Raw genomic sequence first — 8461 nt, forward strand, 5'->3', positions numbered from 1 at the left:
AAGATTGGTAAACATGTTCACATGAACATCATAATTAGCTCGCAATTCGGCTAGTGTATCACTAATTGCAGTGCCGATGCCGTCTATGTATTCTTTGGTTGCGGTGTCATCGTCAGATGCTGGCTGTCTCAAGAGAACGATTTTATTGTTATTCATATTATGTTCAGTGGTCATTGTATCACCGGTGGATCGCAAGCGACCTGCAACGCGTTTACTGACCTCATTGCGGATCTCGTTTATGATCGTGAAGATTGATACTCTTGAGTCCCTGGTTCTTCCGCCATCAGTAAATACTGGGATATTATCGGTGACTCCTTAGACAATACCAACCCACCTAATATTACTTGTTTTTAATCGTCCATGCTGATCATGAATAACAGTTTCATCCTGGTCAACCCCAGGGATGTTCATAAGATTATCGAACTCATCTTTTGTTGCATAAGATGACAAATCAACGTCACTAGGTTTCTTAACCCTTGCGCCAGCGCAAGATCGCCTGTAAATATATACCATTATAAACTAAGGACTCTTTAAAACAACAGCAAGTATATCCTTCACTAGTAAATGCGTGTACGACTTAATGCGGTGGAGGGCCACCAGTGGTCCATGACCTTGATATAGCATCTAGTATCGCTAGCGATTTCCTAATGCGTATAGGGAAAAGTGTTAGTGTCTGCTTTGGCATTGTTGAAGACCAGAGTGGAACGCCAGCAGATCCGCTGATATATTTGAGAAATTCCTTCGAAGGCGCTAGTCCATATGAATAAAAATAAACAATACTATATGGATCAAGAGCATATAGAACCCAGTAAGTATCCCGACCGACATTTCCATCGAGATTAATGATAACAGTTTCAATGCGGTTTGGTTTGTAAGATAATTGATCGTGCATGAAAACTCCAATGAAGTGCTTGATGAGCAGCATCAATCAAATCAGAGTTAGACATCGGAATGCCTTGAGTTCTAAGCTTGCTTAGTGCCATCGTTAACGATGGGTTCCTGGTGGTCTCAGGACTTGACTATGAGGCTGGAGTACATTGAAGTCATAGACATGAGCTGTAGACCTTACAGGTATAACGGTACCAATTGCGCAAGTCCAGGTGGGCGGAGCTTAAGGTGTATGGAACATTGTATTCAGAATTAAAGAACAACACTAGCTGTGATTGGTGCATTATGCAAGAGTTGTACTTTCTGTTTGGCTTAAAAAAATGTTGAGCCTCTTGGCAACATGTGAGTTTGCGTTAATTTCTATCTAGATCATATTTTGTATTTTTTATGATTTTTTTAAAATATGGTACACATGGCTGAAAATGTGCTTGTTGTGACTAGATAACTCTTACCCCTGTCTAGTTCCAGTAGAGTTATCTCTCTTAAATGCAATGGAGTACCTGGTTATGTCATTGTCAAATTGACAATCTAGCATTGTTCTATATGACAGTGTGTGACATGCATGCCCAAGTAGGACAGAAAGTATATTTATTTCACAAAACATTAGCATTGAGGTATATGGAAAAACAATTGGTACCGTGATACCTAAAGGAAAGAATAGCCTCACAGTGTATCCATAGAAACGCATACATGTGGGCGGCATTTATGAACTATACTAGTTTGATGTAGGAAAACAAATGTGTACTGAACAGTTTTGGTCAAATATTGAAAGTTCTTTAAGAATAAAATGTATGAAATCTTCAGAAAATAGCACAAGTTGGCTTTGGATGGGGACGTTTGATAACTATAGCTATGATAGATATAGGCTTGTGTTACCTGATGCCTTTATGTATGTGCTGTTACCTCCTAGATTGGAATGCATGCAACAAAATAAGTTATGTAAACATAATATAATTGATTTTGGCCAAATATTGGCTATTTTACCTGCAAAAGATGAAAAATCATGTGTACAAAAACAGCTATCTTGTTCTTGTAAGGCATGCCATAAACCAGGATAGAGAACACTCTAAGTACACTTGTAGATAGATCACTTGTACCATGTGGGATGTTCTGGCATGAGTAATTTTTAGGTAATTTATTAAGGATATGGTATTTCTTCCCACTTTGATTTGAATTGTCCTGCTCTAATTGTCCTTTTTTTTCACACTTTCCTGCTTTGAAATTGTTCATGTAGTTAGTTCAGTTCTCTTGCATTCCCTTTTGTTGAAGTAGCAGTGAATACCAACAAACAAGAACAGTTTCCTTAAGTCAGCATTTCCCATTGGCACTTGTATAAGCCCAATTATAATCTACTATTGACTTTCAATTAATCCTATTTCTTTGTGTCAAGCTGCTCTTGTGGAATTTCCATGTTTGGTCCAACATTACAGAATGATAACCATTTTAGTCACACAGTGCGTATTCATTCCATTCAAATCCACACTGTTCTTGAAACTTTGCATCTCATCGCAAGAATCCAAATTGGCATGAGATGATATCTGCATGGTTATGGAAGGCTGCACTCTACATGCTGGCATTGTAGAAAATATGAACTATGTGATATGAAAGAGCTGCGTCATCTTAGAAATTAAAATTACATGACTCTTGAGGTCTCCACTAAATATAGGAGTCTAAATGTTAGGTTCTCACTTTATCAGTAATGTATTTTGAGATAATTGAATTGCAATGAAGTTAATACAGGTTGTTGATGAACTCATCTATATTACATGGATACTGTATTAGAGGTTACCACACCTTATGTATATCATTCAGTTATCTCCCTTACACTAGTCATAACATTTCAAGGAAATAAAATCTCACATTTTCAGTAACTGGTTATGAAAATAAAGAGAAGATTTGTGAAGTATTATATTAGCCCTCTATCTTGATGCAAATGTAAGTAGAAGCAATTTAATAATTTCTCACAGTAAAGTTTACAAGTTTGAAAACTGATAAGGTATGTTCTGTTTGGATCTGAGATAAGTTTCTCTCTATCTTATGCCAATTATTATTAAATTCTTATGTAGAAGAAATATACATTATATGTATCTATATTATCTAAATTATTCACCCTTTCATATTAGATGGAAATGAACACAACTTCACTTGAAATTTGGGTACCTGTAAGGGATGTTATAGCACAGTTGCCATTGGGCTGTCCTTGGACCTGTTGGGCCCTGCCCCATATATTTGTCCAAGGTAAGGTCATCAAACTTTCACTTCTCATTTTCAGCATTGCTGATTTTGCCTCCTTTAATTCCTTTATCATAAGCTACCTCTCCCTTTTAGATAAACACTTTCCTCCTGTTTTTAACTCCATTTGATGTGCTATACTTAGTGTTTATATTTGGCATTTTTCTGTATTTTATTCCCCTAAGTTCACCCCCCAATGCAACATAACCACTTAGAAGCTGTGATTTACTATATTTGGTGACTGATTGGCTTATTGAAACAATTTTATTCACATTACAAAGGAGGAAAGCTTACTATTTGTGTTACAAAGAGGATGGGTAGGTGGACCTTTGTGTGAGGACTGGTGGTTAGTGACTTCTTGTATCTGCAGATAGTGTAATGTGGTCAAAGCTTATACTTTATAATAAGATTGGGTCATGTCCACCTGTCTCTGATGTTAAGTTCTGCATCTACCAAACAAATATAAATTCCTTTCTTTTAGGTGAATTGTACATTTTGACATAGGACAGGTACATACTATTTGGTACATTGACCTTTGACCTAGTTATTACATAATATGACATAATGTGATTTATCCCATATCACCTATGTGAAGTTCAATAAGTGCTGATAGGAATAAGATACAAGTCATAGTTGAAAGAATTCATTTTATTTCAAAAGATGGTTTTGATGGTGAAGCAAAAGTATGAAAACAATAGTTCAAACAGCTCAATGACATTTCTATACACATTCATATAAGACATAGGTTAGTACCTCATCAAATTGTTTTTCACAAGTGAGACTAAGTATATTTGTTACTTATACAGTCCCGAACTATTTCACAGATTATTGGAAAAATTAAGGTTTGCTATAGGTATAACGGTACCAATTGCGCAAGTCCAGGTGGGCGGAGCTTAAGGTGTATGGAACATTGTATTCAGAATTAAAGAACAACACTAGCTGTGATTGGTGCATTATGCAAGAGTTGTACTTTCTGTTTGGCTTAAAAAAATGTTGAGCCTCTTGGCAACATGTGAGTTTGCGTTAATTTCTATCTAGATCATATTTTGTATTTTTTATGATTTTTTTAAAATATGGTACACATGGCTGAAAATGTGCTTGTTGTGACTAGATAACTCTTACCCCTGTCTAGTTCCAGTAGAGTTATCTCTCTTAAATGCAATGGAGTACCTGGTTATGTCATTGTCAAATTGACAATCTAGCATTGTTCTATATGACAGTGTGTGACATGCATGCCCAAGTAGGACAGAAAGTATATTTATTTCACAAAACATTAGCATTGAGGTATATGGAAAAACAATTGGTACCGTGATACCTACAGTAGCAGAAGCAGAAGAATATGATGCAATCAGCATTATTGTCTAAAATGATTATAATTTATAAATGTTACAGTTGAGCCACAAATCAAATATTTTCCTCAACATCTCATCTCTGTGAATTTTATGTAATGCAGATCCAGTCAGCATTGCATGTGTTCAACTTTTTATTATGTATTCATATAAGTTTCCGAATTGATTTTTTGATATTGGAAATTATGCATCGGGTCAGCAACCCAGCCATGCCAACAGCTTCGTCTCCAGATAAAATAGAAAAGCATTTGGAAGCGTTTCATCCTGGAAACATAGAAATGAACACCCCTGTTGAAAGCCACTTAAGAGAAGTTAAATGTGGGATTGAAAGTCTACTGAAACCAAAACTTCTTTTAAGAGTGGATGCGTGGAAAGTATGCACCATATACGAAACATTCAAGACAGCCCAAGTCATCAACATTATTCAGCAGCAGAGTTTGGTCTTAAATTGGAATAGGTAAATGCCACTACAGGGCACATTAATACATACTGTGAACGATTATTTTATATTCCAGTAAAGAGGAAGCATTCGTATTCTTCAACAGTGTTACTCCCCAACTAATCGGGCAAGCAATGAAGAAAAGGCCGCCTTCAGAGCAAAGCTGCAAGTTATGACATCCAGAGTTCATAGGCATTGTTTGATACTTGATATGGATGACAAAGCTACAATGTGGAATAGCACAATGTTGGACAGAGAAGGCATCAAAGGCATACATGTTGTCAGCTACAACAATGAACACCACGTCGATCTATGAATAATAAACAAGTTGTGGAACATATCCCGTTCCATCACAAAGACATCCACAAATACACTTTGACATCAAAATTCTAGAGTCACAATTTAAACTAATAAAATAGCAAATAAAAAGACTTTAAATAATTCATTGATAGATATACCGTTGAGGGAGCTGATGTCCACAGTCACCGCTACTTACTTGCCTGATGTTCACAAGTAACCGTTTGGCTGAATATATGAGGTGATGCATTGACATCGAAAAGATCCGAATTCTAGTGATAAAGGCATTGTTATTCGCGTAATCCTAAAACATATTTAATGCACTATCCAGCCAATGGCATAGTTGTTGCGGATTAAAAGATTAAATCAATTCAAAATTCAATAACGGTGAGGAAAGCAAAAAGATTACTTAGTTTCAGGCAAATGAATATCCAGAAGAACAAACACGTGAGACCTAAAATAAATTCCACAACATATATGTCCTGAAAAGGGAAGCTACTGACCACCAAGTCTTCAAGAATGCAGGATCAACTCAATTCGGCCTACATACAAAATTACAATGAAATGAATTGAAGTGCTAGAAGAAACTAAAAAGAGTACATCGAAAGCAGACCAGAGGAAGCTGAGCTAGCGGCCTAACAAGTAGAGATGGAAAGAGTGTCAAAGTGCTGTGTGGATTCAAGTTCATCAGAGGCACAAACGTCAATGGCATAAATGAGAAGCCTATTACAAGCAAGAAGTAACACACAAAGATATGATACAAATATCCAGGATGTTCTGAACATATATGAAACAAATATCACAGCTGACCCACTGGCACTCACATCCTCACGAGACATCCATACATGTTCATCCTCAGTGTATGCTTAAAAAATGCCAATATGTCCTACTAAAATTCAAAACCTGCATGACTAGATGCCATCTTCGCAGAATTCGGACGATATGTCCATTGTTTCAGTCAGTGGAGGTTTTTCTTCAATCCATATACCGATTAAGATATCTGAAATGGTTTTCATTGCTGTTATTGCGTCTGCCTCTGTTGAGCATGGCACCACCACATCCCTCTTAGGTGTGAGTATCGAGTCAACTTGGGGTTAAACTATTAGTCTAGAATTAAACACATGACATCAACATGTTGATTACAAGAAATATCATGGTGTGTGGCGTGAAAAAGAGTAATATTATATATAAATCCAAGGCTAGTAAGCATTCGAGTTTTCTCTGCCAATATACTATGTGAGTCGCCACCAAACGAGATACTGGCATCACAGGAGCGAAATTTTTTACCTGATTTATTGTAAGTCCACTACTTTCTTTCCGATTGTTATGTGATCGTTTTTCTAACATTTGCCCATCCTATATTGAAAACAAGGTATGAATTTAATGATTTACAAGAATAACAGCTACTAAATCTTCCTACAGATGTCAGATAAAACATCGACCTCCTTAAATAATACGTACGTGGGAGTAGCGTGACAAAACAATGTATCACTTAAAATGAGCAAACCATGGGTTGCCTTATTGTGTACCAGATGTTGCAGATCAAATTAAATATATTTATATGGTGCAAACATAAATTAAACTCATTACTGAGCATTTATATGAAGTTGATGCTCAATTTATATTAAATTATTTTTATTTACTTTAGCAACATTTGATTTGATAAGAAATAAGTTTCATTCATATTTTGAATATTTTGCGTTTTTATTATTCTTATCTATATTTAGTTTTAATCTTCAAATAATGTATTCGTATGAAATGTTCATGCAAAGTTCGACAAGCCACAATGACTAGCAGGGGACAACTAAACATTCAAAATCTTAAATCTTGTAAATCGACAATCACTAAGCGAGGATTATACACGAAATGTCTAAGGTTGAATATGCAAAGATTACTTGCTCAATTTACAACTATTCTTTGGAGAACCTGTATGTGGTCTATAAAAAGATTTCTAAGTCCATACCTTCATATTATAGAACGCAGGGAAATGACAAAGTAGGTAAGAGGTTGATGCAACATTATTCATACACCTTCACAAAAACTCATGTGCAGGCATTTATAATGTAAAAAAGGGTGATAGAGGTCTATGCTGCTCAAATAAGAGTGCACAGCAAAACATTCAAATTCAGTATGGCTGAGTTTAATAGGCTTGGGCATTTTCAGTTGACAGAAGATTCCTACGATACAGAAGTAAATACACGTATTGGAACCCGCTTTCATCAAACAATTTAATGGCAGCCACATACACCACGGAAGACCAATGTTAAGGTATCATATCGCTGTTAGCAAAGTTTTCTACCTCAAATACATTGGTTTGGCCCAGAACCTGGTATGTGGTGGAGAAGGCCTTATATTGGCCATAATTAATGTATTCAGTCAATTAATCGAGTGTTGTCAGATACACTACGTAGAATTCTGTGAGATCGAACACGTTGCTGAATCTCTGGTACTGAATAATCAATTACAATAGTTTTGATGCTATAGGGAAGCTTCTTTTTATAATTCATTAATAACACTGATATGCTAGGAATATGACCATGTCTTCAAATAGTCTATATTAGCCCTGTAATGTGAACCTATGAATGCTTGACCTCGACACTTTACATAACCCCTCAGCTTGCTAGATGGTCCATATGAACTGGATGCAAACGCCACCCATCCAGCACAAGATGGGCTAGAGCGTTTAAATGTGTATCTCTGTAGTATAGTGCATCCAAGTAGCTAGATTAGTACCTTGAGATGGAAAAACGATACAATCTTTCTTATTAGACCACTTAAAATGTATCATAAAACAGATACAAGTTACGTTTCTTTGCATAAGTCCAAAAGTCAATCGAGCTAATAAGATATTGTACTGATTAAGGTGTTAATTTAGATTTCGTAATAAACTTATTTAAGAGCAAAAAATGCAAGAGTTATGTTTCAATATATAGCATGCAGAAACTAGCATGCAACAATTCTGAATAATTTCCTACGTACAAATTCATACATTCCGTTTAAACGGAAACCTAAAACCTATTTACATTTATAGATACTAGAGAAAAAATATGGCTAATAATTTCTGGCTCCTCTGATGAAGTTTGAGAGAGAGGGAGAGAAAGAGAGAGAGAGAGATGAGCATTATTAATCGGTCAACTTTACTGTTCTTTAAAATAACAGGCAAAAGTTTCACTCATAAGCTAAGAAATATTTAATGTTGAAATATTGATCACAAACAAAAAACACTATCAAGATAAGACATAAGAATTCAGCACAG

Source organism: Sinohyriopsis cumingii, chromosome 5, assembly GCF_028554795.1.
Source record: "Sinohyriopsis cumingii isolate HCF-2022 chromosome 5, ASM2855479v2, whole genome shotgun sequence".
Classification (NCBI taxonomy): domain Eukaryota; kingdom Metazoa; phylum Mollusca; class Bivalvia; order Unionida; family Unionidae; genus Sinohyriopsis; species Sinohyriopsis cumingii.